Genomic DNA, 22,474 nt, shown 5'->3' with positions numbered 1-22,474 from the left:
GAAAAAAATAAACCTAAACTCACAAGGTCATTGTGAGGTTTGCATGAGATGATGTTTGAAAAGTTCTTAGCAGAGTCTTTGGTACCTCGTAAGCTGCCAAGAAATGAGTCTGAACTTCGAGGCAGCAGGGACTAGTGAAGGCAGAGTAATTACTCTGGGGAGTCACGTTAGTGTCCCTGGAAGAAGGCAAAACAATAACAAGGTGTGGGGAGACCACAAACCAGAGAGACTGGGAATTCCAGTTCTCAGTGGCACCATGTTCGGTAACCTCCAAAAAGAAGTTACTTCTGTTTCTCTATGCATGTTTTCCTCTGGGAATGAAATTAAACCTGTGAAGGTGATGTTGAATGCGAGTTTGAAAGAGAGCAGCCTGGCAGCTCCACGGCGAAAAGGGTCCTGGGAAACCCAGCTGCCTTGCCTCCCAGGTAAGCTCACCGGGAAGTCTGGGCAGACTGGGACGGCCCCGGGCTTTTCTTCAGGGGAAAACAAAACCTGTGACCAAGGTTTCTATAGACCTTTCGGAGCCTCAGCAGCTCCCTCTTGATTCAAGATCTCACTGAAAAGCTAAAGAGTTACCTATTTGAAAATATCTCCAAAGGCAGGTATAGCCAGCCCAGCCAAGCCCTTCTCTCTGTCTCCAAGGGCTGTAGCCAAACAGCTCAAGTGGTTTCCAAGTTTCTGGAGAAGGGACTTGTTAACAGTTAGGTAGGGAGTGATCTTAAAAGACCAGGGGAGTAATTAGCGCTTCCAGGGGCGCGGGATCCTGTCATTAGTGGGACAGGTGGTGTCTCCTCACCCATGCCGTTATCATCACCTGCCTGACGTGTGGTCTAGGGGGAGCTCCCCCCAGCCCACCTCTAGATTAGAGAGTGGGAAACACACTCTTTGCCTTTTCTTGAGACCATGGACTTGACCCGAGAAACAGCATGAGCCGAAAAGGGCAGGCTGGTTTCAGGGAGGGAATGGGACTCCTTTCTTGACTGCAGAACCAGGTAGACGTGGACATTTGGAAGAAAGAACAGAGAATATACCTGCTAATAACAGGCAGTGTTTTGGCTGTTTTGAGTCTAGAGCAGTGTTTCCCAGTGTTTGGGCATTTATGGTCGACCTTAATGATTTTTGCTGTAATCTCTTTAAAGTCTATGCGATTGTTCACTTAATCTCTTTTTAAATTGACTGTATATGTTTTACTTAAATACTATCCTCATCCTTAATTTAGGAAATAATAAGAATGAAATCATAGGCAAAGTATATGGTTTCCTTCTAATACACATTTAATTTTATAAATGCACACTGTGAACTTAAACATGCTATCCATGTGACCTTTAAAATCATCTCATGTAATAATAGCTAGGGTTTATTGAGTGCTGAGTCAGGAACTGTCTCAGTGCCTTCCTTCCTGGGTATGAATTTATTTAATCCTCATGGTGAGGTAGGGAGGAGGAGGGTGACCGCAGTACTGACTTCTACTATTGCTGTGAGAGGATTAGCTGGTTGATCTACGTAAAGCGTTCAGAACAGCGTCTGCTGGGGAGAAGACATATGCACATGTTTGCTATTATTATTATCATTATCTCTGTTTTGTAGCCGGGGAAATAGAGGCAGGCATAGGGACATTAGCTTGCGCACAGGGACCCAAGCTGGTGGGAGGCTAAGCCAAGACTCAAACCCAGACACTGAGTCTGGAGCTGAGCCTCTAACCCATGATGTTGTATACCTTCCACATTTTTCGAAACGTTACCTAAGGATCAAGTCCCAAACCATTAGAAGAGGTACCTGTCACCTAGATGTAAAGAGGCAGGCATGGAACCAACTTCCCTGGCTAGTGAAGTTGGGGCAAGGTCTTTGCAGAGGCTTGGAGGATGCAGGGTCCAGATACTTGCTCAGAGATGCCAGGACCAGACCTGCTAAGCTGGTCCATAGAACCTGGTTAGGGATGGCCAGGGAGGATGTGTTAAACTGAGAGTAAGTCTTTGTCCATTTGGGACACAGTCTCCAGAGTAAAGAGTACCTATTTTTCATCACCTATTTTGCCTAACCCTGAAGGAGGTGTGCAATGCCAGACTGTCTGAAGGAGGCTGCAAATGAATTTTATGCTCCTTTGGAGAATAATCTGGTTTTGGCCCCCCCAGGGGCACTCATTTACCCTCAAACATATGGATTTGGTAAATAAAATAACCCTGTTTCTCCCTAATAGCAGATCCCTAAAGGATCTCACCTTGACAGTGGAGTCCAATTTGAATGACTCTAGGGATCTGAAAACGCCTTCTTGCCTGTGTCATGTAGTAAGAATCTGAGCCTTCCATTAATTTCAATTTCCAGATATAAAGTACCATTTAGGCTGCATGCATTTTTCAAATATTCAGAAAATGCTTTTGCTATCAGAACCCCCGTCCTCTCTCCTCTGCCTTTCCGAGAAGGGTATTAGTTGTAAAACATCGTTTAGAACATGTTTTTAATACAGAGTCATCTCAACACATTGAGTTAATTTGATCAATGACCGGCCCCAAGCAGAGCTGTGACACTGGTGAATTCATCAGATATCTCTGTGCCTCCTTACCCCATCTCCTTATCAGAATCTTAAAGAGGACTGTTGTCCTTTGGCTGGTCCATACTCCCCATGTCTCCCACGATGGTTTACTCTACACCAGGGACTCTACATAAACTATACTAGTTTCTGCAGGAGACCCTGCAATGAGGGGACTGTCATGCTCATGGTACAGGTGAGGAGCTGAGGCCAGCTACCACGCCGAAATCTAAGAGGCTGAGCTTGGGTCTAAATGCATCCAGCTTGAAAGCTCCAGCTCTTGCCTTGAGCTGGTTCTGCCTCTCACTGTTGAGTGTGTGAAGGTATTTGTAAATTTGTGAGAGGCTCACTGACTTCTGCACGACTTTGAGTTTATCCCTACATTGCTCTGGGCCTCAGTGTCTTAGTCTGTTCTGGTTGCTGTAACAGAATCGTATAGATTGGGGTGGCTTGAAAAACAAACATTTATTTCTCACAGTTCTGGAGGCTAGAAGTCTGAGATCAGGGTGCCAGCATGGTTGGGTTCTGGTGAGGAACCTCTTGCTAGTTTATAGATGTCTGTCGCCTCACTGTGTCCTGATACACAAAGAGAAAGAGCATCTCTCTTGTGTCTCTTATGAAGGGACTATAAAACCCATTCATGAGTCTAACCCCATAAATGGGACTAATTCTATTCTTAGGGGCCCCACCCTCATGACCTAATCACCTCCCAAACTCCCCACCTCCTAATAACATCACTTTGAGGGTTAGGATTTCAACACATGAATTTTGAGGGGACATAAGCATTCGGTTCATAACACTCAGTTTTCCAACTTGTGAAATGAAGGTATCAAATAGTGATTCCTAAAGGGCTCTAACTCTAAAATGCTCTGATTCTCCTAAATCGTAGTCTATTATGATGGGTTTCTACACATTATCCTCCCATGCTGAGTGTACTGCCCGGCGCCTGGAGGTTACTTGGTAAATGTTTATTGACTATGTATGAGAAAAAAGACAAGAAGCTCTCTTCCACTGAAAGCATAAACACTCCCACTGATGGCTTCTGACAGTGGATCCTCTTTCCTGTGTCCAGTTCAAAACCATGACCAATGGTGGGACCGAAGCCCAGGTGAGGGGGGAGGGTGGCCCAAAGGGAGGTTGTTGGAGCAGAAGTTTGTGGCTTATGGAGCATCTGAGGATACCTTTCTTGATTTGCACTAATCTGAGCTTTCTCCCTTGCTTGGGGCAAGTAGACAAACCTCTGGGCAGGAAAAATTCCCTTCAAGCCAGTAGGAATATGAGCATGATGCTAAAAAACCAGAGTGTTTTCTTTTTCCCAAGTCATGCCTATTGAGGTATAGTTTGTACACAGCAATATTCACACTTTTTAGGTCTGTGGTTCTAGGACTTTGACAAATGTGTACAGCTGGACCACAATCACCACAATTAAGGTATAGAATATTTTCATCATCCCCCAAAGTCCCCTCCTGCCCCTTTGTGGGCGGTCTTCTTTCTGCCCCCTGGCCCTGGCAACGACTGTTCAGATTTTTACCTTATTTTAGCTTTGTCTTTTTTTAGAATAGGTACTTTGTTTTTCATTTTTCAGTTTTATTAGGTAGCATTGTTACAGTTTGACTTCACATGTACAGTATATTCCATTTAAATACATATGCACAATATACTGCGCACATTTAAAAAATTTACATGCATGTACTGTTCCTTGTTTCTAAGAGCGTTTAGAGCTTTAGCTTTTTAAACTTACATAGTTATCAAAGGAATGAAGCCAACCACAAAATAAGAATCAATTCGAAAAGATACATACACCCCACTATTCATAGCAACATTATTTATAATTGCCAAGACATGAAGCATCGCAAGTGCACATCAATAGATGAATGGACAAAGAAGATGCAGCACATATATGCAATGGAACAAAACTCACCCACAAGAAAGAAGGACATTTTGCCATTGGTGGCCCTTCATTCACTTTTTTTTTCCACTTCAGAAACCAGAATTTTGTAACTGGCATAAACATTTCTATTGCATCAAAAATAACAAAGTTAGGTACATTTATTTTTAAATGACAAGGGAGCTGTGGTCTTTGTTTTTGTTTTGTTGTATTTTTTAATCACACTTTCCACTGTCTCTACTAAAAATGTCTGGAAAGAAGCTGCTATTTAAAAACTATTTACACTCCACACTCTTTATTACAAAAAGGATATAAGATGGCAATAAAGTCACACAGTGAGAGACATCACTGCAAGGACTTATAGGCAGAGATTCTCCTACCTTCCATTAAAAAAAAGTTTAAATCTTCAAATAAATTGCAAGAATAGGACAATGAGCACCCCTATATGCTTCACTTAGCCTTACCAAGAGTTAACACTTCCCCACGCATTTATGCTCTCTTTCCATATGTGTATACACCCTGGTTTATTTGTTTGTTTTTTGCTGAACCATTTGAGAGTTACTTGTAGACCTCATGACAACATCACCCTAAATGCTCCAGGAAGCATTTCCCAACAACAGAGGCATTCTCCCTCATAAGCACAATACAATGGTTACACTTCGTGAAATTAACATTAATAGATATTCCATGGTCACATTTCTCCAATTGTCCCAGTGATATCTTTTAAACTGTAGATTTTTAAAAACATTTTAAATCCAGGCCAATGAAGGATCAGCCATTGAATTTTCTTGTCTTATCTCTTTAGTCTCCTTTATTCTTGACTAATTTCCTACAGCCTTCTGTATATTCCTCTCAATTTTGCTATGAACCTGCTCTAAAAATTGCTCTTAAAAAAAAGCCTTAAAATTAAAAACAAGAATACCCTAGAACTACCTCATATTCGTGAAGATGGTTGTCAAAAGCAGAAAATAGTAAGTATTAGAAAGGGTGTGGAAAGATTGGAACCCTTGTGCACTGCTAGAGGGAATGTAAAATGGTGCAGCTTCTATGGCAAACATTATGGAGTTCCTCAAAAAATTAAAATTAGAATCACCATATGACCCAGTAATTCCACTTCCGGGTACACATAGCCAAAAGAATTGAGATATTTGTAGACCCATGTTCATTGCAGCATTTTTCACAATAACCAAAATGTGGAAGCAAATCTAGTTTCCATCGATGGATGAATGGATACAAAAATTAGCCACTGTTGTTAGTTCTGTTTTACAGATGTGAAAACTGAGTCTTAACCTACTAGAATATAGCCCAAATCCAGAACATCTGACAACATCAAACACTGGCAAGAATGTGGAACAAGAGGAACTCTCATGTATTGCTGGTGGGAATACAAAATGTTATAGTTACTTTGGATGACAGTTCCGCAGTTTTTTACAAAACTTAAGCATACTCTTACTATAAAATCCAGCAATTGCATTCCTTGGTGTTTATTCAGAGTTGAAAACTTATATCCACACAAAAACTTACATATAGACGCCTATAGCAGCTTTACTCATAATTGCCAAAACCTGGAAGCAACCAAGATACCCTTCAGTAAGTGAATGGATATAAACTATGGTACATCCAGATAATGGAGCATTACTCAGCGCTAAAAAGATATGAGCTATCAAGCCATAAAGGGGCATGGAGGTTGACACAACATTGTAAACTGACTACACTACAATAAAAAAAAAATTTAAAGAAGAGAGAGCGAGAGATGGAGGAAACATGAGTATATAGTCCTGAGTGAAAGAAGCCAATCTGAATAGGCTAAACATACCATATGATTCCAACTATATGACATTATGGAAAAGGCAAAACTATGGAGACAGTAGAAAGATTAGTGGTTTCCAAGGGTGGGGTAGTGGGAGAGAGATGAGCAGGTAGAGCACTGAGGATTCTCAGAGCACTGAAACTATTCTGCATGGTACAATAATGATGCACACACGTCATTATACATTTATCCAAACCACGGAATGCATAATTGCAAGAGTGACCCTTTGGTAAACTATGGACTTTGGGTGGTTACGATGTGTCACCGTAGGATCATCCATGGTAAAAAATGTATCATTCTGGTAAGTGATGCTGATACTGGGAGAGGCCATGCATGTGTGGAAGCAGGGGAATGTGAGAACTTTCTGTTCCTTCTCAATTTTTCTGTAAAGTTAAAACTGCTCTAAAGAAATATTCTTAAAAAATAAAACTGAACCTTGGAGAGAGGGTATAGCTCAAGTGATAGAGCACGTGCTTAGCATGCAGGAGGTCCTGGGTTCGATCCACTGGGTTCAATCCCCAGTACCTCCTTTCAAAATAAATAAATAAATAATCCCCCCTCCCCCACAACACCGAAAGAAAAAACCCAAACAACAACTAAGTCTTAAAACAGTATGTCTCTACACTGGAATTTAAAATGACTATAACTCAATAAAAGATGTTAAAAAAAATATAGATGAAAAACAACTTTCACACACATTATGATCCCAGAACGGAACAGGTGCAGAAGCAGTCATTCAGCTAGGCTCAAGTGAAAGGCAATCTCTAGAAACACTTAGCCCCATTTCTCAGCCTGTTTCCTAGAGCCGGTTTCAAGGTCAAGGAATTTTGCCTCATAAAACGGAATTTAGGTGAATGCCTTCCCATATATATACGTGTATATATATATACAAACACACACACACATATATATATATATATATATATATATATATATATATATATATATATACATGTATATATATATATATCTGTAGGCCTGTCTCCGAAACACAGAAACACTGTGTTCCAAACAAGATAGATGAAGGACGCCTTCCACACACATTTGGATCCCAGAATGGAACATGTGTAGAAGCAGTCATTCAGCTAGGCTAAAGCGGAAGGGAATAATAAACAAACAAACAAACAAACAAACAAACCAAAACCCCCCAACACCAAAAAAAACCCAAAACTAAGTCTTAAAACAGCGTGTTTCTGCTTGAGCCACAGAGAGAAAATAGCCTGTTTTCAGATGAAGGGTTAGCTGCCTGACTCTGGAATCAAGCTCCTAAATTCTTAATTGCTTTGCTTCATGCCTTTTCAAATAAGTGAAATACATACATAAATGTGAAATGTGTTATATATGTAAGCGTACATATATGTGTGTGTATATAAATCTATATATCTATATCTATATTCTTTTCCGAGGAAGATAAACAGAGGAATTGGGCTTCAACTGTTGAGACCTCTGTTCATTCTGGGAACATGGACAGGTCATTTTTCACTTTGGGTCTTAGAATTTCCATCCATGTGATGCCAAGAATAGACTCAAAACCCTGCTTCGTCTGGGCCATTTTCTGGTTGCTCTAGCCACCTCGTCTCTTCTAGGAAGCCCCCTTGGCCCCCTTTGCAACAGTCTTCAGCAACAGCATAGAGAGGCATTTACTGTGAATCTGGGCGGCTCTGACAGGCTCTAGGTTGGATGGTGGTTACAGTCAGTAGAGAGAAGGTGTACTCTGGCTTTGAAGAGGGAAGATACTGCGGGCAAGAGCACTGGCTTAGGACCTGCTGTATACCTGTGTGACCTTGGGCAATCTACTTAAACTTTAGTCACCTCAGTGTCTTTAATATTCTAAAAGAGCACGATGCTTGCTTTATCAGGTTGTGAGGACTCATGCGATCGATTATGCAGAAGCACTTTAAGACTATAAATATTATATAGATATAAGCTGTTCTTAATCATGTATATGTTTTTCTCCCAATAAGGCAGAAAAATTGACTGGGTCTGCCCTGATGAAGTTTGGAGAGCCACACAGGAACTTTCAAATTTCTTTTGACTCTGATTTGGTCTCAGCAAAATAATCAGTGTTCATGCTGCAGATTCACAGGCTTCCTTACTCTTGCTTGAACAAACCCCAGGGCCTTTGCACAGCTTCGTGAACACCCTTCTCCCAAGTATTAGCATCACTTGCTGCCTCACTTCATTCAGGTTCTGCTGAAAGTTCTCCTTATCAAAGATACTTTCTCTGACTACTCCACTTAAAATGGCTTTATTTTCCTTCATAGCATTTAACCCCACCTAACATATTATACATTGCTCATTACTCCTCTGATTTTCCCCACCAAAATGTAAGCTCCATTAGGACAGGGCCTTTGCTTGTCCCCAGTGCCTGCCTTGGAGTTATCTCTCAGTAAATATTTATTGAATGAATGCTTGAAAAAACACAAAGACACAGCTTCAGTCTCTCAAAGGCATCAGAACCAATAGGCAGGACCAGTTTTTCAGATGGTGAGTTTGCTAAGGGACCTTCCCTCTTTCCAGGCCCTGAGCCCGGGTTTCTGGACATGAGAAGGCAGCACTGCATTTGGATAACTATAGCTTTTTCTCGAAGGATGTTGCCCCTCCATTGGTTTTGAATGGCCCTGAGACATCGCCCATCTCTGACCATCTTGCAAGGCCATTCTAGTTAACTGCCCATTTAGAAACTGGTCATTTCCTCCCCTCTCATAATCCCTCCCATATTTACCAGTTCATACAATATTTATGAATTTCCTATTGTGAACATAGAAGTATGCGCACAGCTCTGGATGATTTAAAGAACTCTTTACACTTCAGTAGATCAGAGCGCTTAAGGGTTGGGGGGCGGGAGATGTTGTTTACTGACGACAGAAATTCTGGGTTTAAAAACCTGGTTTTGCTGTTTACAGGCTGTGTGACTTGTACAAGGCACTTCAACTCCCTATACTTCAGTTTCTTTATCTAAGAAATGGGATAATTATAGCACCTTCTCCCTAGGGTAACGTGAGTCTATTAAGGGTAAGCTCCCACGATTATGCCTGGCACATGGCTACCACTTGATAAGCTTTAGTTGTTTTTATTGAAACGTATTGTGAAGACTGGTGATGTGGCTGCGGGAAGTGAAATAACAATACGTGGACTGATGACTCAATGCAGTATTTATACCCACACCTACACAGTGTATACCCTGGTCTAATGGAAAGAACGTATGCTTTGGGGCCACTCAACCTGGATAGGAATGCCCACTTTGCCTTCTGCCGGCTGTGAGACCTCGAGCAGACCACCAGACCCCCCGGGGGCCCCAGTTTCCCCATTTATAAAACACAAATTGGAATTTTTGCTTCACAGAATACTTGTGAAGATTTTCCAGGATGCTAGTTCCTTGCCCTAGCAATGCCTCCTGCTGCTCAGAAATCCTGATGTGAAGGCAAAGACTGTCCCAGCTGGGGTGGGAAATGGATATGAAGTCAATACCTTCCTTGGCAAATCAGGATGACTCCTTACAGCAAAAGGGCTTAGAGTTTTGATTTGAAAAAAAAAGCCAAAGAAAATTTACTTTATCAAAACAGGAAAAAGGCAGAGTATAATGACTTATTCAAGGAATGTATATTATGAAGATCTTCATCCTACAAGCTGCTGTCATAGAATTCTAGAAACCCAATTACTCTGAGGGGCCAGGGGGCTCTGGAGCTCATTGCAGAGGCCCTCTGCCCTCCCCCTAAAGGGGTCATCCCACCTCCACTTGAATACTCCCAGGACGGCCAACTCACCACCAACATAAAGTTGACAATTTTGCTACTGGTCCGTTCAACTCTAAGATTTGCCCCAAACTCTTCCTTCCCCTGACTTCCACTAGTCTCTGGCAAAGCACAGTTCCTTGTTTCTTCTCCCTGTGACTTGGCAGGGATTGGATTTTAATGGTAATCTACTGAGCAGAGTACTTTACAGTGTTTGATTATGGTCCAGGGTTCAGAAAAATCAATACTAGTGACAGTTTAAGTCTGAAAAAAATTCACAAAGCACCCAGTTATGACAGTTTCACAGCACTGCATTTGCAATTCTCAGCACAGCTGGCAATGCAGAATGGTGAGACCGGTGGTTAACACTGGCAATGATAAGAGGGATAGTGTATTTCTTAGTTAAAATACATTTTAGAGTTGCATCTTGAGTCCAGTTCATTTCAGTCAACATTATTGAGCATCTACCAGGTTGTGGGAGGCGCTAAATCCAACAGAAGCCTGCACAGTGGTTTTCTCCTTCAGTTTCTATTATCATTGTTCAGAACCCTAGTCACAAGATGCGAGTATAAAGTAACATGATTGATGCTTTTAACAAAGCCATGGGGCAGAGGGAGGCAGCCTAACCTTACGCTAGATACCTTGATCCCTGGGACGCGACTTGGGTGAGGAGAGTGAGGCACCTGGCATACATACAGACTCCAAGGGGGTGCTCACTGGGGATTTGTTACCCTAATCCCAGCCTTGTCCTCATGGCCTCTTCTAGGTCTGGTGTTTTGTGACTTGGTGCATACAAATGAGGTATGTGGTCTTGAAAGTCACAGCTATAGAAAGCCTTATTTTCAAACAATGCTTCTCTTATTCCCATTTCAGAAACCCTTTCTTGGGAATTATCTTCAGAGTTTGGAGTGCATTTTTAGTTTCAATATATCCTTGGGGATGGCAAATCTTAATCTTTTTAAGGTAGATTTGAGTTTTGGAAATAGACAGAAACCATTTGTGGTCAAGTCTGGAGACTAATACAAAGTGGACAAGTCGTATAATGCTACTTGAGGTCAAAAGCAGGTTTTTATATCTTATAAATTGGCCTTGAAGACAGTCATCAAAGAGGAATTACCGAACGTGTTTTGAGCTATAACAACACTTTTCAAATTGAAATATATTCTTTGAAGGTAACTGCTCTGAAGCTAACACTCATTCCATTATGAAAGCTTTGGAGTGTTTGAAAGTCATTCTCATTTCTTTCTAGTCAAACTTTGCATTTCTAAATTACAGTAAATAGAAACCATTTAACTTATCTCCAACATTTTTTCTTAAAGTTTGGAAGTCTAGAGAGATTACATAAGAATAATGCATTACAAAATACAGATTTATTTGCTTTATAAGTCAAAGAGTTGACCCTCAAGAGAATTTAAGCGGAAACAAGACATCTCAAGTTTTCTCCTAACTTCCTAAACATCTCAATTTCTCTTCAGGTTCGATTCAAATATTTAGTGTTGGGGAAATCGCAAGCAAAGAGTCCTTCTTGGCAGATCATCTGAGTCAAAACATTTGCTAAGATATTCTGAAGGGTCTCAGAAGCAGAGGGAAGAGAGCCCTTCCAGTATTTCTGCTGCCAATCTGAAAAAAAATCTTAGTTGGCACAGACATCTGAAGGTTTTGCCATCTGACCAGTAAGGCAGTTCCAAGAATTCATTGACCTTGATTGTGGTCATGCAGCTTGGTCCAAAGGTGGAAAACTGGAACTCCTGGGCTCCATTTCTTAATTTTGTATGGGGCTCGTAATCGCTCTAGTCACCCATGTTCAAGTCCTAAGTCCTTGTCCCTCCAACTCTCCAGAGAGATTTTATCTCTGGGGAGAAACCAGCAGCCTCAGGTGTCAATAACCAGAATTCAGTCTCAGCTTTTTCAGGCCCCAGTCCTGTTGGCCACTTCCTGGTGGCATGGCCTCCAGAGGGAAGTAGCCTTCAGCTGTGCTTCCTTGCCACTCGGGGTTTCCAGGAAACCGTTTGGTTTAAGGCTTCAAAGAACTGCAAGCTTCTATACCTTCTTACTTGTTTGTAAATGGAATCTTGAGCACCCATTTACACTCCCCACAGTTAATTGATAGCAGTTATTGTTAATTGCTTTATGGCTTTGCAACTGTGTGGTAGCTTAGAATTGGTCCTAAGCCAAGATCAAAGAATCATGTGCCTTCCAGATATTTTGAGAAAAGAAATTATCCTTGAATAGAGGGAGTGTTAGAGAGAAGGTCTAAAGGTTTCTGCTTGGGCACAAATACCCTTTGACTACCTCCTATGGGCGGGGCCGTATCAAGTCATTTTCTGCATTATTCTTTTTGATCCACTGCTATAAAAGGTTAGGGCCATTAGCTCCTTTTTAACAGATCAGAAAGCGGAGCCTCAGAGAAGTTAAGAGGTTCAGCACAGTCACAGAAGTAGTGAGGGGCAGAGTCATGAGGGAACCCAGAGTCCAGTGGGGACTGGGAACTGTGGAGAGGTGGGGGAGAAGAGGAAGTGTAGGATGGTGCAAGGGAACAGAAAGTAGAAATGAAGAACTTTTGCAGAGGTAAGAAGTGTCCTGGGGGATATGACGCTTTGAGAGAGGAGCCAAGGGAAGAGGTGGAGAGTGAAGGAAAATGAAGCCCAAACAAACTCTTGTTTGCTCATTGTTTCATTCAGCAAACATTTGCAGTTTAAGCTGTTAAATTCTGTAGAAGTGAAGGGCTATCTAGTATTCACATCATCACTGAAACCCACTTACAAGGCGTGTGTACAGGGCCCCCAGCAGTGCTGATAAAGGCTCCTCAGAGGAAGTTAATCACACATAGTTCCTGACTCTAACCCTTGACCTCTAGTAGCAGATTAGCAGAATCTATATCTCAGATTCCCCACTTCCTAGCTGGGTGACCTTGAGCGAGTTACTTTATCTCTTTGGGTCTCAGTTTCCTCACCTGTGAAAAGGGATGATGGTAATAGTACCATCTGGTACACAGAGAACCCTTATTTTCTGGGCATGAATTGAACTCCGTGTCTGATAGCCTAGGGTGGCTCTGGGGCTGTCTTCCCCTCGCTGACCTGCAGTAGGAACTTGAGACTTTTCTAATACAGATCCAGCCCACTTCACTCTCAGCGCAGTGGCAGGAGACCAGGGGGAAGTTCGGGCTGGTTCTCCAGAGAGCAGAGCTGAGTAGCAAGCTGAATTCTAAACACATGAAGTCCAGATCCTGTGTGCCCCCATTCTGGGCTGGTGAGACGTGTCAAATCAATGCTTAGACATACGTGGGTGGAAGGAAGACTCTTGGGAAAATGTGTCATTAGCCCTCTTCTGGGGGCCTCTTGGGACCACAGACCCTCGAGGAAGCCGTGCCCCGAGTGTGCCCTCCTGCTCTGGTAGCGGATAAGCCCGAGCCCAGGACAGCCGCCCCAGTTCTCTGCTGTGGGTGTAAGTCACCTGTGGCCCTGTGGCGGGGGCTGCCTTGGTGTTTGCTCTGGTTTCTGACTGAAATATTCTCTGGGCTCAGGATGAAAGTTCAGATCCGCTCTAAACTGGACCCAGACTGGATTGTGGGCTTTACCTTAAATCAGGAGCTCTGGGTGAGAAGGAACTTGGGAGTGTGTCCAGTCCAGTTCCCCACTAGGGCATCCTTGTAGGGGACCCTGGACTGTGTCTCACCTTAGTCTGGTTGCTCAGGGGACCCTGGTGTGGCCTGGCCTTTGCAGGTATAGCGTCCTCTGCTTCGAATGCCCTTCTGCCACCTCCTTGTAACCCCAACTCCCCCTTCAAGTAGCAGCTTAGGTATCATTTCCTCCAGAACGTCCCTCATGATTTCTTCAGGATGGGAACTGGCTTTACCTGCTCTGAGGATCCCTCTACTCACAATCTCTTCTGTTAGGCTGTGTGGCATTTTCATGTACTTGCTTGTTTATTGATCCGTTTCTCCTTCCAAATTATAACCCTGGAGGGCGGGGGTTAGGTCTGCCTGACTCACTCCTGCGGCCCTAGTGCCTAGGGTGGTGAGCTCATAGTAGGTACCCAGTGAATGATGAATACGTGAACCAGTGATGACCTGGGGCAGGGTAGGTCTCTGGGTCTGAAGCAATAGAGATGGCCTAGAACATTGCAGGACTCTGGGAAGAAGAAAGACAAAAGGAGAGGGTCCCTGGGTGCACTGCTTCTGCCCCCACCACCTGGTGTTTGTAAGCAGACACAAGTTTAAGAGCAATGGGCTATTTGGGTAGTTTCTTATTTGGGGTTCTCAAGCCTGGACCAGTGCTTTATCAGGGTTTGAGTTCAGCAGGTTTGGCTACAAGGAACAAGGATCTCCTGTTTACCCCACTTCCCCCACCAAGAAGAAAAAGGGCTGGGTGTAGTGATGATGTAGATAGAATCTCCTGGAAAGGTAAGAACTGGGGCTACAGTGGGGTCCAGGCTCCCTGGAGAATGGACCTGCCAAGCATCGGTATCCAAAATGGTGCCAGGGACCTCTTGCATCTGGATTCATGCCTCTGTATTTTGGGGTTGCACCATCAATGTGGTGGTGCTTCCCTTCTGTGTCTGCTCGTCTCTGTCTCCTTGTGTCTAGTGGGGAAATGCTCTCTCAAGAGACTCTGGCATTGGCCCAGATCATCATGTCATGCCAGGCATAGACATAGGCTTAGGTCAGCTAACAGAGTAATGTCTATTCCTGGTCCAATGAACTGTGGTTGGTGGAGGGGGAGTGCAGAAGGAGGCAGGGTCATAAGGTACAAAAGGTGGTCCCCCACACAAGCAGGGAGGTACCCAGGAAACATGCCCGGTACAGTCTATTAAACCAAATTTCTGCTCATCTCTCCATCACAGGGCTCCTCTCAGAGGCTAAAACAGCAACACGAATTTCACTGACATAGTCCTCAGTCCCACATCATAAACATCAGAACATGATATTTATTGCCCTGCTGCAGACCGGGTGTCAAGATGAAAAAGAAATAATAGTTCTAAATCTCACACAAGGGCTTTGGAGATCAATGAGGTAATTTGTATGAAATAGTTTGGGCTCCCTGGGAAACAAAGTGTGGCATAAATTTAGGCCTTTTCATTGGATGGACCCCATGCCAATAACTCACCCCAGTTAATGAAAAGCCCATTTGGCTGTATAGACTGCAGGATGCTGAGTTCAGAATGGAATATTTTGACCAAGCGCAGACGTGGTTTAACCATGACACGGATCCGTATCTCAAGTCTTTTTCATCACAGGGCAGGATATAAATAAATGGCAGGCACCGTGTTTGGGATGTGTAAAACAATGGCTTCACTGAATGATGCCTGGGCATGGCTCCATCAAATTCAAGCCATATTTTAGTGGTTTCTAACTCAGCTCCAGACCCCCAAGGTTCTGTTTTCCTTGTGAATCCAAATAGCTAACTCGAGTTGCCTCAAACAGTGTGAAAATGCTCTGTTGTCGTCACTGTATGGTCCCAACACTGTGCCTGTGCCTTGTAAACTCTGCAGTCCTACATGAATAATAACTGCTGGACCACGGTGCAGCTTCTTTGGAACCCATTCCATGCAGGCTTTTGTCCACATCACTCCAGTGAAAAGGTTCTTGCTGAGGCCATTGATGACTGATGTGTTCCTACAGCCAGTGGCTGATTCTTCTTCTTCAACTGACTCAGCCTGTCGGCAGCATTTGATACCACTTATCACTTTGAGCCCTTGCAAAACTTTGTCCACTTGGTTTGCAGAGCACCACGTCCTCAGTTCATGTTGCATGACTCCTGGGGCACCATTTGCCTTGCCTAGGATTAGGCAAACTATAACCTGCAGGCCGAATCCAGTCCTTTGCCTGTTCTGTAAAGTAAAGCTTTATGGGCGCACAGCCATGGCCGTTCATTCACACAGCATCTATGGCTGCTTCCATGCATCAGTGGCAGGGTTGAGTGGTGGCCACAGAGACCAGATGGCCCACAAAGCCGAAAATACTTGCTATGAGGCCCTTTATGGGAAAAGCTTACTGACCGCTGTCATAGACTCCTTGGGGACCCTGGTTTTCCTTCTACCACCCCAGCCACTCCTAGTCGTCTTTGCTTTTTGTCTTGACTCCTTGATGAAGCCCTGGAGTCCTCAAACTCTGTTCTTTTCCATCTATACTTAGTCCCTGCTTAGCATATCCAAACCTGGGGCATTAAAATCTGCCCTGAACTCCAGGCACAGATATCCAGCTGTTGACTCAGCATCTTCATCTGGTTGTCCAATAGACTTCTCAAACTTCATTGTGTCCTGAACAGGACCTGCCCAGCCCGGTTTCCCTCATTTCCGTAAGCGGCAGCTCCGCGCTTCCAGGTGCTCAGCCCAAGTGCCTGAAACAGCTGTCATCTCTTGCCTGAATTATCTCAATAGATTCTAACTGGTCTCTCCCTTTCGCTCTTACCCCTTCCAGCCCCTTCTTTCAGCAAAGTGATCCTTTCTAAATATAAGCCAATCGCATCCTTTGGTTGGCTTCCCAGCTCACCCAGGCTAAACTCCAGACTGTCTTTCCTGCTCAAAGACCTTCTGACTTTATCTCTTTCTTCACCCCCACCTGACTCAGTCTGCTCCAGCTTCGTGGATCTCCTTGCTACGTGAACACAGGCTCCTGCCGCAGGACCTCTGCTCTGCTGTTCCTTCTGCTGGAAACTCTCATCCCCCAGAAGTCTGCATGACTCACCACCTCGTGTCTCCTTATCATGAGCCTTTCCTGATTGCCCTAAATTAAATAGCTTCCCTCTCACTCCTCCCCCCCCTCCCATCACCATCTGATATACTCGGCTGTTTTTGGTTTACATGTTTCTTGTTCATCTTGACCCTCTTGTTGATAAGCTCCATGAGGCAGATCTTTGTTTTGTTCATTCTGTATCCTCATTGCCTAGACTAGAGCTTGGCACATAATAAGTGCCCAATAAACATTTAAATGTCTTTACTCCTTTCAACTCAATGAACCCTATTTTACAGCTCAGAACATTGAGCCTTGGAGAGATTAAGGCCCTCGCACAGGTCACTGAGGGTAGGAGTGAGGCCAGAGCCGGAATTTGTACCTGGTGCTATCTGACTGCAAATTCAGGGCTTATTCGACAGCTATATGCTGTTCTGTCTCTGATAGCAGTCCCGAGGAATGCTCTGTGAAAAGACAATTGTCCCCAGGACATTAAGAATTCCAGGATCCACTGATAACTCATTGTGAGTCTATGTCTTTCTTATTATATCTATATTTTTCATTCTGACCATCCCAGGGTCTGTAAGTTGGCCCTACAATAAAATTTCCATTGGTTTACACTGTCATTGCTTCCCCCTCCCCATTATCCTATACCGTCCGTATGGTGGTTTGGGATTCAGCAGTCATGTGGACGACCAAACGCCTGGAATTTTAAGTTGTCTTGCCTCTTTTGCCACTCTCTGATATAGTCCATGAAGTCTAGGCACAGGCTTCAGTGGAGCAAAATAGCTTCTCGTTAAAGCTGTAGTAGATTTGAACACTCCTTTTTTTTTTTCTTTTTGGTAGAAAACAATTAATAATTTATTTTTAACTTGAAACTAACTTCCTTCCTTCCTCCCTCCCTCCCTTCCTTCCTCCCTACTTTCCTTCCCTCCTTCCTTCCAACTTCTAAACTGCGGTTTCCAGAGCTGCAGGAGCTCATCTTGCAGCACTTTTCTTCCAGTTCCTACTTGTGAAAGTCCCCTTCTTCAGTGTGTCCTGAGAGGAAGAGGATCTGGGGCTCCTGGGAGGTGGGGGAGGTGCTGCCTGTGGGAGGGGGCATATGCCCAGGCTGCAGGTGGGTGATCAGGAGACGCTGGTTCCCATTTCCATTTCTGACTCCTGTGCTCTCTGCAGAAAGTTTAGCCAGTCTTCTTTTACTCCTTGCCAGTTTCATTCGGGGCAATTCCTTCTCCTTGCTTCTGGGCCGCTTGAGTCTTCTGTCGCCATTTTAGGTCAGGTTCACTGCCAGCATCTTCTGTCCATCACCACTTCCCCCCTCAGGAGGCCGCTTGCTGCAAGAAGAACCTCCCGAGGCACCGCCTGGAGGGTGTGTTGCCCTCTCTGCCCTTGCTCCACATACCAGTGACCCGGGACAAACAGGCTGTCACAGTCAAACTTTGCTCTGGGAGTTTGACTTTAATCCCTTGGCCTTGCCAGCTCCACCTTCTCCTGGCCTGCAAAGTTTGGTTTGGTTTTTAATCCAACTGCAAAGTGTTTGACTCTTTGGGAGAATCCGAGATCACAGGGGTCACGTGAAAAAGCAGGATGTCAGGGAGAGATTACACCCCCACCCTGGCCCTGACTCAAAGCTTCCGGTCCACTCTCTCATCTTCGTTTGTTTGCTCCTCGTCTTCATTTCAGAGGATGGTTGATTCGGGGGTCACTGTTTATTACCCAATCCTCGGAGTTTTCTAGATTCTTCTCTCCTTTACCCTCTCTCTGTCCCTGGCAGCATTTCTCCCTGTGACTGTTTGACTGATGTTGAGAGGCAGTGTGGCGGAGGACTCACAAGCCCACACAGCTGCAGGTTTGAGTCCTGGCCCTGCCACGGGCCTGCTGTGTGACTTTGGAGAGATGCTCTCCAAAACCAGTGCCTTAAGATGGAGGCGGGGGAGCACAGCACACACTTCAGAAAGTTGTTGAGAATTTAATGAGATGGCGCTCACCCATCGCTCAGCCCCGGCATTGTCACTGCTGCTGATGTGGCTGATACTGTTGTTGGTGGAACTGAACTTTCCTCTGGAAACAATTAAACTTTCCTCCAGAAGATTAGCAGGTAGAGAGAAAGATAGCCTCTAAGCTTTAGAGCCCTCCCATTAGAATGGGCTTGATCATTGAAACAGAAGCAAAGCTGCTGCTTTTTGGGAAAATATCTAAGCTCAGCCTGGAGATATTTATCATGTGTTATTGTAAGGGATTTAATGTATCATCGTGGTGTATGGTCACATGTCTTCCTTTTCCTCTTCACACCTGGGGCCCGGAACCTGCAGCTGTCTTTCGGTCAATGGCTTAGTCCTGACCCTCCCTGAACTGTCAGTTTGGAGCTGTTCAGAAAGACAGGGAATCATGGTCTCTGAGATATGACATTGGACAAATAGTAGGTGCCACTCAACTGGGCTAAGCCTGGTACATTCATGATCTCATTTGCTTTTCATCACAAACCCATGAGGTGTTGTTGTGACTGTCACCAGTTTACAAATGAAAACATGAGGCTCAGAAAGGGTAAGTAATTTGCCTGAGCCCACACAGCTTTTAATGGGCCTGCACTGAGTGCCCAGATGGAGCTGTTACTGACCAGGGGTCTTAATCTCCTTAATCAATGGAAATTGCTAAGAGGCCAGACGGGAAACTTAGGCAAGGCCTTGTTGGGACTCATGTTGCAGCCCCAGGATGCAAAATAAAAGTAACAGGTTCCCTTGCTCGCTCCTTGAGTAGGGGTCCCTTAAATGGGGTGAGGGTAGGGGTGGGTCCAAGCGATGGGCCAGAAGGGTGGCTTAGATGGCCGGCCACCCCCTTGGTGATGCTGTGTGCAAGGATCATGCGCAGTAAGTAATCTGCTTTTGCTTCCGACACCAAAGACATGGCAGTTGGGTTTTTGGTCTTTTTGTATCTTGTTCATCATTCGCTCCAACTGCGCATGCGTGCAGTTATTTTTAGCCCTATATCATTTCTTTGTATTTTGTTGCTGGAGGAGACCTTTGTCCTGGTGCAAGCTCTGTAGCAAAGGGCCCCAAGTCCCTGGACCCAGGTCCCAGGTCACAGCCTGTCTCAGAGCCGGGCCCTTACTCGCTCTGTTCTACTGCTTCCTGCCTGGTCTTCAAGGAGCCCCCAGGTTCGTGCCTGCACTCAGCTGGGTCACATTCTACATTCTTACGTATCCAAGGCTTGTACAAGTTACTGAATGAAGATCATCTTTGCACTTTCTCTTTTTACAAAACACCTCCTGACAGAGTCCTCTCTGATCTTATATTCCTTTCACTTTCTGTGGAAGGACCGTCCCCTCTGGTCTACCCTCACGTTCCTCATTCTGTCAGGGCCTTGGTACCCTCATGTGAGGAGGGGCCCCACAGTCTGACCCCAGAGATCCCTCACTGGTCTCTCCCCGATTTCAAAGCCCCTTTGGGGTACACATCTCTCTCCTTTATCACCCTCTGTCTGCAATGTGCCCCCATCCGCAATCACTTCATGAAAATGAATGGGTGGGGGGCGGGGGGCAGCACCATGTCTAGAAAGGGGCCAGGAGAGAAACACAAGGTCGCCGCCTCCATTTGACAGATGTGGAAAGGGCAGTTGTGGTGAGACGGGTTAGAGGGGTTGAGCCTGACCAGAGGGAGGAGAAGACACAGAGAAAACCACACGCGGGGGTATGATTTGGAGGAAGGCCCCGAACCCAGCAGCACAGCTCTTGGGAGCCTCATGGGGCCTGCGGCCCATTTGTGCCAGCAGAGTCTTGCAGGGGGAGGCGGGCCTGGGGCTTGGTGGGGAAAGGCCTCATGGCTCCGGAGCCAGGGTTCTAAGAGAGGGGCTGAGCCTGGGTCTGGGGCAGGAGATGCAGGGATGAAGGTCAGATGAACTAGCCCATCCGGCTCCACCCCATGCAGGCCCAGAACACAAGGGTCTCTCCTCTGAAGCATCAGAATCCCCTGGGGTGCTTGTTAAAATCAGATTCCTGGCCTCTTATCTCTAAAGATTGGGATTCAATACTTAGGGGGCCAAGACATCTGCATTTTAATGAGAGCCCCTGGAGGATCTGAACCAGAGATCCCCGGAACACACTTGGAGAAACACTGAGCTAGAGCAACTTGGCATAGCTTAGAAAACCTTTAAACCTGTTCCTGGCTACCAGGTCCCCTTGACCCAGGGCTGGGCATCAACTACCATTGGTCACTGGGAGTCCACTACCTGCCCAGATGGACAAAGCATGGTGGAGAATGAAATGGTATGGAGAAGGGCCCGGGGTAGGGGGCCATGTGTGCCTGAGAAACAGCCCCTCCCTCCTATCCAGGGAGCAGGCAGGCTTGCAGATCCAAGATGGGGGCTCCGGCTCTGATTCTTCCATCACCTCCCTAAGCCTTAATGTCCTGATCTGTAAAATGGGTCAACATATGGTTTTAGTTTAGAGGGCCTTTGAGAAGATGCCATGGAGAAAGGTATATGGAAGCGCTGCACCTGACACGTTTGACAAGGGGAAATGGTGGCTTCCAGTAGTAACGGCAGATGCTTCAGAGCCCTCATCATGTGCCAGCCCCAACTCCCCGCTGTGCTTTACATCTGTAAATTCATTTTAATATTCGTAGCAACCCTAAGAGGCGGCTACTATCATTATCTTTGTTTTGCTGTTCAGGACATAGCACAGAGATGTGAAGCAAGATCACACAGCTAAGACCTAGGCCATCTATACCTGAAGTTTGTGTTCCGTACTGGTATGCTATTCTGACTTTGAGGAGAGTCCTTTTCATTTACCTCTTTTACCTGCCTCTAAACTGTGTTTTTGGAGTATTTGTAAGCCACTGACCCTTCCTTTCAAATGAAATCTTATAAGGAAATGTAATGCAAAAACAGGCATGTGTGGAGCAATTTTGGGTGGAAAGTGGATGCTACCTGGTCCCCTCCACTTCCCCTTTCCTCAGTAGTGGATGCTGGATCCCAGAGGGGCTCCACAGGGTGCTGGATGAAAAATGGAACAGCACCAGCTCCTGAGGGATAACTAATTTGAGCTTCGGCTTAAGGAGTTCTTGGAATTTGGTATAAAAACCCGTGATTTCTTTCTGAACTCAAGGCTGGGGCCTTATCTATCCACCCTGGTAATGAATACACAGACACACACATTCACACACTATCATATACACACTCACACATACACACATATGCTCTCTCGCCCCCACACAAATACCCACTCTCACATGCACATTCACATGTGCTCTCACATGCACCCTTACACACAATCCTGACCTCTGCTTTCCCCCTTTCGTTACCCCCATTCCTGGATTGCACTGGATTCCAGCTGAGGGAGGGAGGGAGGAGCGTCCAGCCTCCTTAGTCCACACCCGCCCCCTTCACAGCAAACCCAGGGCTGGCCCCGAGCCAAACTCGTCAGCATCTATTCCATCTCAAGCCTTTTCATCTCAGGAGCTCTGCAAACAAGTAGCCTCATTAAAGCCCATTTTACAGATGGGGAAACTCTCATCATCATAATGACATCTCATGGAGAGTGGCCTTTCATCTGTGGATCTCAAAGGAGTCTTTCCACATACTCGGAAGTCCCAGAGAGGGATTCACCACTGGTCTTGCCACTCTGCAGTTCTGGAAAGAGGAGACGGGATGAGCCTGGGGATTAGGCAGTTAGAAATGCAGAGCCATTTCCCAATCCAGGAGCCTGGCTGACAGGGGGGCCAAGTGTGCACATCAGTAACTGCATCATGAAGCCCCCGGGGAAGGGATGTAGGGATGGAGACACCCTGGACTATTACCTGTAGTAGTAATATTCACGAGAGCTACTCTGAGTGGGTGCTTCCAAGGTGAC

General features: G+C 45.1%; 1 protein-coding gene across 1 annotated transcript in view; it reads left to right on the top strand.

The window, feature by feature from the left end:
* Positions 1-377: 377 nt before the first annotated feature.
* The window catches only part of SLC34A2 (solute carrier family 34 member 2), a 99,823-nt gene continuing 77,726 nt past the window's right edge, over positions 378-22,474 (top strand). The window contains exon 1 of the mRNA XM_031686785.2: positions 378-425. The gene's annotated coding sequence lies outside the window, so the exon portion shown is untranslated. The remainder of the gene's footprint in view (positions 426-22,474) is intronic.

Source organism: Vicugna pacos, chromosome 2 (assembly GCF_048564905.1).
Source record: "Vicugna pacos chromosome 2, VicPac4, whole genome shotgun sequence".
NCBI classification, from domain to species: domain Eukaryota; kingdom Metazoa; phylum Chordata; class Mammalia; order Artiodactyla; family Camelidae; genus Vicugna; species Vicugna pacos.
This window is presented reverse-complemented; position numbering and strand designations above follow the sequence as displayed.